A 9,196-nucleotide genomic window follows, 5' to 3' on the forward strand; every position below is an offset into this window, starting at 1 on the left:
TTTTATTTGGAGAAATGTATTACATATAATTATATGTGTCGCAAGTATTTTCTCCACTAGATGCCTTGTCTTTGCATTCCCTTAAAAATATCTTTTGATGAAAAATGTCTGTAATTTTAACATAGTACAACTTATCAATCTTTTCCTTGATTAGTACTTTTTTTTTTTAATTTTTTTTTTTAACATTTATTTATTTTTGAGACAGAGAGAGACAGAGCATGAACAGGGGAGGGGCAGAGAGAGAGGGAGACACAGAATCGGAAGCAGGCTCCAGGCTCTGAGCCATCAGCCCAGAGCCTGACGCGGGGCTCGAACTCCCGGACCGCGAGATCGTGACCTGAGCCGAAGTCGGACGCTCAACCGACTGAGCCACCCAGGCGCCCCTGATTAGTACTTTTTAAAAGCATACTAAGAAAGCTTGTCCGGCCCCAAAGTCATAGATATTTACCTTTAGGATATTCTGGAGGCATTATTTCTTGCCTTTCATGTTTAGATCTTCTACCCAGCCAGAAGTGATTTTGTGTGAATGGTGTGCAGTAAGGGCCAATTTTCATATTTTCTCATAATGGAGATTCAACTGTTGTAGCCCCATTTAATGAAAAGGCCATCTTTTGCCTACTGCTCTAAAATACTACCATTTACATAAATCAGGTAATAATGGATCTATTTCCAGATTCTCTGTTCCGTTGATCAGATATCCTTGTCTTAAATCCTGTACCTTTATAATAGGCTTTGGTATATGACAAAGCAAGTCTTCCAACATGGTTTTTCTTCTCCAAGAGACCCTTGATTAGTCTGGGCTCTTTGCATATTATAGATTCAAATAGTCAACTTATGGGTGGGGGGGGGAACTGTTCATATTTCTTTGGAATCATCTTGAGTCTATAAGTCAATTTGGAAGGAACGGTCATGCCTATAATATTGAGTTTTCCAAACTATAAGCATGATATATCCTTCTGTTTATTTAGTTATTCCTTCTTTTCTCTCAATAATGATTTATGATTTTATGTGAGAAATCTTACACATAGTTTATTAGTTTTATCCCTATATACCATATATAATTTGATATTATTTAACACTTTTTAATTTTTATGTATTAACTATTTGTTGCCTGTTCTAGACTAAATTTTTATGTCCCCCTCCCAAATTCATGTTTAAATCTAATTCCCAACATGACAGTATTTGGTGGTGGGACCTTGAGGAGTGACTAAGTCATGTGAGTAGAGTCCTTATGAATGGGATCAGTGCCCTTTTAAAGAGACCCCAGAGACCTTGCTTTGCCTCTTCTACCACATGAGGACACAGTGAAAAGATATGTCTGTTAACCAGCAAGTAGGTCCTCACCAGACACCAAATCTACTGGCACCTTGATATTGGACTTCCCATACCTCCAGAATTATGAGAGAGAAATTTATGTTGTTTAAGTCACATCTGTGGAATTCTGTTATAGTAGCCTGAACAGACTAAGATACTGCCATTATATGAAAATGCAGTTGATATTTTATATTTGAGATGCATCAACTTTGCTATGTCATTAATTCCAGTAATCTATCTGTAGATATTTTTGGATTTTCTGCATACACAATTATATCCTCTGTGAACTACTATAGACATGTTCTTCCTTTTTCATACTTCATACTTGTTTTTATACTTTGTTTTTTTCTTGACTTACTGTCTGTTTTATAATGCTTTGCTGCATTATAAACCACCCCAAATTAAGCACATATTTCTTACAAGTCTGTGGGTTGGCTGAGTATTTATGCTGGTTTGAACTAGTCTTGCCAGTACTCATTTGTGCATCTGCACTTAGCTGCAAGTCAGCTAACCACTTTTGTTCGTGTTGACTGGGTTTCTCACATATCTAGGGCCACAGCAAGGACAGCTAGGCCAACTTAGTTCTACTCAACTTGGTCTCATCCTCTAATTTGTTATTATCCCCAAAGGCAGTGCCAAAGTCTCTGAAAAAGATGGCTGGGGTGGGGTGAGGGGGGGCACGCTCTTGAGGCCCAGAACTGGCACATTGTCAATTTCATCATATTCTTTAAACCAAAACAAAATGTAGGACCAACCCCATTCAAGAGGGGCTTCAGAGTCCCATTACATTGCAAAGGATTACATACAAGGAACAATAAAGAATTCGTGTCATTTTTGTTTTAATCAAAATGCCACACTGACCTGGCTGGGATTTCCAGTACAAGGTTGTTTAGGATGGCTAATAGTAGGCACTCTTGTCTTTTTTTATAGTCTCAAAGACGAAAGCTTTCAGTGTTTGATCATTAATTGTAATATTTGCTGTTCCTTTCTGTTCTCTAGAGGGTTTTTTCCCTTATAAGTGGATGTTTGATTTTATCACATGCTTATGTTTTATACATGTAAATAATTCTATGATTTCACTCCTTTATTTTGTCAGTGTAGTGAGTTATGCTGATTTTCTAACATGAAACCAGCCTTGCATCCTTTCAGTACATACAACTCTATCATGTTGTATTATCCTTTTACTGCATTTTGTTGCATTTGATTTATTAATTTTTTAAAAATGTATATCTGTGCCCATAATGAAATTAACATATGCATTCTTAATTCTCATAATATCCCTACTTGCTTTTTTGTGGAAGAGTTTGTGTAAGAATGACATTAGTTCTTTCTTAAAATAGTTTTAATTCACTACAGGAGCTATTCGTGTCTGCAGTTTTTATGAGGGAAAGTTTTAATTATGGATTAAATTTCTTTAATAATTTATGACTACTCATATCTTCTGTTTCTTCCTGTGTCAGTTTTGCTAGGTTTTAGTTTTCTAGAAGTTTGTTTCTTTTTTCTGCATTTTCAGGTTTGGTTAGAATTGCTCAACATATCTCTTAAGATATTTTGTATTGTAGAATCTGTCATAAGATCTCCTTTTTCATTTGCAATAGTGATAATTTGTGTTTTCTTTTTTCTTGACTATTCTTGCCAGGTCTGTCAATTAGTGTTTTAAAGGAAACAACCTTTGATTTTGTTCATTTTTTTCATTATCTATTTGTTTCCCACTTTACTAACTTTTGCTCTTAGGTATATTATGTTTTTTCTTTGATAAAATTGGCTGTTATTTTTTCTAATCTCTTGGGATTTTAAGCCTTGTTTTCTAATGTATTTATTTAAGCTATAATTTTCCCTCTAAGTATGGAATTAGTAGCAAATGAAAGTGTTTTTACTATTATGCAGTTATGGTTTCTTTTTTGCTCATGAGATTTTCAGAAGTTTATTAATTTCTCAACATACAAAGATTATCTCCTATATTTTTGTTGTTGAGTTCTACCTTAATTGTTCTTATGGCCAGAGAACAAATTCAGTATCATTTCAATGACTTTGATATTTATTGATACTTTATGACTCAGCATATGCTTTCCATAATAAAAACTTTATTAATAAATATTCCATATTTACTTAGAAATAAGGTGTATTCTGCAGTCTTCTATATATGCACAATAGGTCCAGTTTGTTAATAGTCCTCTCTTCCATGCTTACTGAATTTTTTTACTGCTGTTTCTATCAGGTAAGAAAACTATGTTAAAAATCTCCCACTATGATTGTGTACTTATCCATTTCTCCTTTTAGTTTTGGCAATTGTTTTCTCTATGCATATTAAGCCTATATCATTAGGTACATATACACACTTTTACCATTTTTTGGCTACCCAAGAAATTACAATATGCCTTCCTTGACTTAACCAAAGTCTAATATTACTTAATACTCTTACCCTATTCTTGAACAATTCACGAATTCAAGGACCTTACAACACTAATATTTCTATCTATATTATATATTCCTCGTTGATTATATTGTTTCTAATGTGCTATATTTCTAACTAGGCCAACATGGGGACTTGAACTCATGACTCCAAGATCAAGAGTCACATGCTCTACCGAATAAGCCAACCAGGTGCCCTATTGTGGTATATTTTAATTTCATATATATTTTAAATCCCACGAGACATTATTATTGTTCTCATAGCTCTTTGTTTCTTCCCACATCTCAGACCTTTATTCTGAGATACATTTCCTTCTGCCTAAAGGGCACTTAGTATGTCCTTACTATGAGTTTGCTACTATAAGTTTTTGCTTAATTAAAAATGTCTATATTGCATCTTAATTTTTGAAGGATATTTTTGATGAGTGCAGAATTCTATATTGGCAGTTATTTTTTCTTAGAACTCTAAAGATAGCACTTCATTATCTTCTGGTTCTCATTGTATCTGTTGAAAAGAACTGTAATTCAAATTGTTCTTCCTATGAAGGTAATTTGTCTTCTTCCCTTATTGCTTTTAAGGGTTTCTCTTTATTTGGTTTCTAGCAGTTTTAACTTATGTGGTTCTCATTTATGTTTTCTTATTCTCTTGGTTATTATTTATTGCATATTGGAAATTATACTTGTGACATTGCTTGTAAAGATAATTTGAGACCCAGAATAATATTCCCTTCTTCCATAAAACAGTAGCATTTTCTGTGGGCACAAATAAATCAGGACCACTTTAATCCAACTCTAGAGCCTATGATGGTTGGAAACTGACCTGAAATCCTTGTTAGAACAGTAGACATCTGGTTTATTATCTCCTAAAGTGGAGCTCTTTACCATCCCAAGTCAGGGTGTGTGTGGGGGGAGGTGGGGGGGCCGCAGGGAAGATAGGTGTTTAAGTCTCCAACTTTTGTCCCCTTCATTGCTCTTCATTGTTTAGCCTCCCAGCCTCTTAGTTGCCTTTTTCTGAAATTGGCAAATTCCTTCCAGAAGAAAAGTTGCCCCCAGTGCCAAGTTCTTCTCTCAGAATTTCTGTTTTCTTCTAGACCTTGGTTCATTATTTTTTCATTCTCTTGCTAGCTTTCCAGTGGCTTCAATTAGGTATTTTTAAATCTTGTCCTAATTTACTATTTGGCTCAAGGAGAGGACAGTTTGAACTACCTAGGCCTTTATTACTGGAAGCAAGGTGACTTCTAGCCATTTTTCATCTTCCATAAATATATTAAAATCTCTCTTCCTTTGATGATTCACTCTTCTATTCTTATCATTATCTTGAGTTTATTCTTCTTAGTTCTAATTTACTGCTGTTTAAATAAGATTTCAAGAGGGGCTCCTGGGTGGCTCAGTCAGTTGAACATATGACTCTTTGTTTCAGCTCAGATCATGATCTTGCAGTTTGTGGGATTGAGCCCCATGTCAGGCTCTGTGCTGACAGTGCAGGGCCTGCTTGGGATTCTCTCTAAATTAATTAATTAATTAACAAACTTTAAAAATAAATAAGTAAATGAGATCTCAGGAAACAGGAGATACAAATGTGTGCGTGCTGTATCTGCCATGCTGTAACCTATCCTGCTTAAAATCATTAAGTAAATAATTTACAAATATTAATATTTGAATTATTTTTCTTATAACAACTTTACTGAGATATAATTCACATACAATACAATTCACCATTTCCAAGTATACAACTCTGTATATTTGAACTATGATTAATAATAAATTATTTGTTTCACACAATTAATCTCAAGATACTACTGTCTTAAGACATTGTTGAGCTAATGTAGGAGTTTACAATAGAGAAGGAGAGCTGTGACATATACATAGATATTTATAGTAGGAAATGGCAGAGTAAGAGCAGAGAGGGAGCATAGAGAAATGAAGGAATGATTCATGAAGAAATCAGCATTTAACCTGAATCTTGAATGGTGGCTTGAGCAGAGATGAACAGAGGTAGAACAAGCTGCCATCCCATAAAGTAAAACACAAGGGCAGCTGCTAGTCTTGGTGTGAATTAGAAGGAAAAAAAAAGTCCCTCCCACCCCATTCTAAGCACCCTTGTACACCTACAGCAACCAAGTGTAATGAAAGAGCCCAGTCAGACTGAAGCATCCGGAAAAATTCAGGTCCTGTTCTTGTTTGACTGGAGCATGGTAAGTAAATAAAAGGTACCACTGGAGAAGTTGATTGTGGAGGACTTTGAATACTGTGCTATGGAGTTTGTACTCTATTTACTGGGCAACCAGAAACCACTGGGGATTGTGTTCAGAGGAATGCCATGAACAGAGCTGGAATTTGCAAAGAGCTTGTTGGCAGTAGTGCAAAGGGAGAAGTGAGAGGCAAGGAAATCAGTCGGAAGGCTTATGTGGCAGTTCAGCAAAAGGTATTAAAGACCTAAGCTAGAATGATGGAAGGAGAATAAAAGTGGTGTGAAATTAACACATCCGGTAAAAATGTCCTTTGCAGATTGGGTAGTAAGGGCTGGGGAAGCAATGGGTGGAGGAAGGATAAACTAAAGATGATCCCATGCAGAAGAAATTAGTTGAAATCTGGAATTTATCTGCAGTTTATCAGCTGGGTGACTGAGACAGTCACTTTAGTTTCCTGTGGCAGCTGGCTAATTCCCCAGAAATTCAGTGGTTAAAGGAAGGAAAGAGGAGGAAATATAATTCAAGGGGGTTGCAGGATTGGCCAGATTTGTAGGCTGGAAACAGGCTGAAGAGAAGGATTAGGATTAAGGTTTACACTGTGGATGGGAGAAAGTGATTTTTTTATGTTAATGAAGTCAATGAGATTCAAAGTTATATAAAAATCAGTATAGTAACTAGACCTCAGACACTTGTTAATCATTAAAACAGGTTTTTTTTTATTATTTATTTTTTGGAGGGACAGAGAGAGAGCACAAGCAGGGGAGGGGCAGAGAGAGGGGGGAGACACAAAATCCAAAGTAGGCTCCAGGCTCTGAGCTGTCAGCACAGAGCCTGACACAGAGAAACATGAGATCATGACCTGAACCAAAGTCAGACACAACCGACTAAGCCACCCAGATGCCCCTAAAACAGTTTTTAAAAGGTGTTTTGCTGAAATCTGTATTTATTGGTTTTCCACACTGCCAGTGTTCATTTGTGAGATTTCATAAGGTATTTATTGCCAGTTCCCTGATCACAGTTAAAATAACCTTCAAGAGAAAGGGATCGTTATGTCATATATACTATTTTACAGATATTTCAAAGTTCAGAGACTATCTCTAAAATAATTTTTTGGAGATTCCTTTTTTTAAAGTTACCTATGGTATTTCTTCTCTATGTAGCTATTATTGAATTACATTAGTCTTCATCCTAAGTCAAATTTGTATGAAGTAGAAATTTTGGAGAGATGTCGAGATATCTCCTCTCAAGTATTTTATTTGTATCCATGACTCACTCACAATACCGCATCCAGTCACACCAAGTGGTTTGAATCATGGGCTGGTTATTGATCGGGTTACTTGGTTAAATGACTAACCTGGTCATCAGTTCAGACTATGTCTATGTGTAAACACCAGTTTGGCAGTTTAACGGAAGTACCCAGACAAATCATGTTTTCAGTATACTCAAGATACAAGGAAGAGAAGGAGTTTGTGCGTTGACACATGACATACGTGAACCAGTGACAACCTATGAATAAAATGAGTTGGGAGGGTCTATGCTTATTTATTTAGTTGGGTACCCACTTACATGGCCTCTGGTATTTACTGTTCTCCAAACCAGCCCCTTGGTCAGTGACAGCAAAGAATGCTAGCCTTTGAGTCACACAGAATGTTTTCTTCATTCACACTCACTTGTGGTTTTACTGGGCCATGTATCATTCAAAACAAAAGGAGAGGGGAAAAAAATCAAGCAAACAACGCAAGTCTTATTGCCACTCACGTTACGATGTTAAAATCAAAGAAAATATTTCTGCCAACTAACCGTCCCCTTGATAACTTTGGATGGTTGGCTGTTACTTGCCAGATCGATCTGGGGACGTAAAAATGACGTGTCACTGCTCTGTATACCTGAAGGTTCTATTTTAGAACAATAAGAAGACTTAGAAAATACCAGGCCAACCCCACTCTTTTTACAGATGATGGAGCAGACAACCAGTGACTTATCCAGGGGTCACACTGTGAATCAATAACAGTAAAAACAGAGTAAAATCTAGGTTAATTTATTCTACATTCTGGATTCTCTGTACCGGACTATCAGGCTTCCCATAATGTCCTATGATCTAGGACCAGCTTCACTTATACACAGGTTAAGTGGTTCTAAGCAGACAACTTGCTTAGAAAGAAGCATTTTTCTTTCCAAAAATATTTCCCTAATTCTCCCGACATGTAAGGTGTTGCTACCAGGCCTAAGTGCCTTCCAAGAACTCTACGGATGTTTACAGAGATAATCCGAAAGCCATTATTGAAATAAAAATATTTAATACATTTATTTGGTGCAACTTCACTAGCATTCTCCCATGTGGTCTTCACACCAGCTATGCTAAGTAGGTAAAGAGCATAAATGGGAAGTTCAGAAAGGTCACGTTATCTGGCCGCTGTCAGAGAGCTAGTAGGGAGGAACAATGTGCAAATCCAGCTGTGGCGGAGTCCAGCAGGCTCTTTCCAGGAGTCAAACAGTCCTTTAAGGAATGCTGATGGTTAACTGACAGTCTGTCCAGGGTCAGAGTAACCAAACTGCAGTTTAATATAGAATATGCTGATGCCTTCATTGAATTTTTATTGGAGAATAACATAACTGACATGCACTGAGTGGTTATTATATACCAAGCCCTGTGCTTGACCCCTCTTGCTCCATTTAACCTTCACACTAACCTATCAGATATATATTATCATCATTATACCATTTTCACAGGAAAGCGAGGTGTGTAAAGTCTCAGTGACGTGCCCAAGACCCTGCAGTTTGGTGGCACCAACACGTGAGCCCAGGCAGTTTGGCTCCAGAGTGTCCTTTAATCCCTGTTCCATGCTGCCATGTAACACCTGCAACCTCAGTACGAGTCCCGCAGAGAGGGTCAAGTGGTACTCTGTCAAGAAAGTTGAATAGATGGGCACCTGGGTGGCTCAGTTGGTTAAGCGTCTTACTCTTGATTTCAGCTCAGGTCTTGATCTCACAGTTTGGTTCGTGAGTCTGAGCCCCATGTCAGGCTCCGTGCTGACAACGCAGAGTCTGCTTGGAAATCTCTCTCTCCCCTCCCTCTCTCTGCCCTTCCCCACTTGCTTGCATGCTCTCTCAAAAATAAATACAAAACTTAAAAAAAAAATCGTTAGAAAAGAAAGTTGAATAGATTACCAAAGACTCGATTGAAGCCAAGTTGAGAAGAAACTTGAAGCTTTCAGACAACGATTGGTTTTTATAGGAAGTTAGCGGAGGTCTTGAGGCAGTGTGGAATAGCCTTGATG

This window comes from Prionailurus bengalensis, chromosome C1 (genome assembly GCF_016509475.1).
Source record: "Prionailurus bengalensis isolate Pbe53 chromosome C1, Fcat_Pben_1.1_paternal_pri, whole genome shotgun sequence".
Classification (NCBI taxonomy): domain Eukaryota; kingdom Metazoa; phylum Chordata; class Mammalia; order Carnivora; family Felidae; genus Prionailurus; species Prionailurus bengalensis.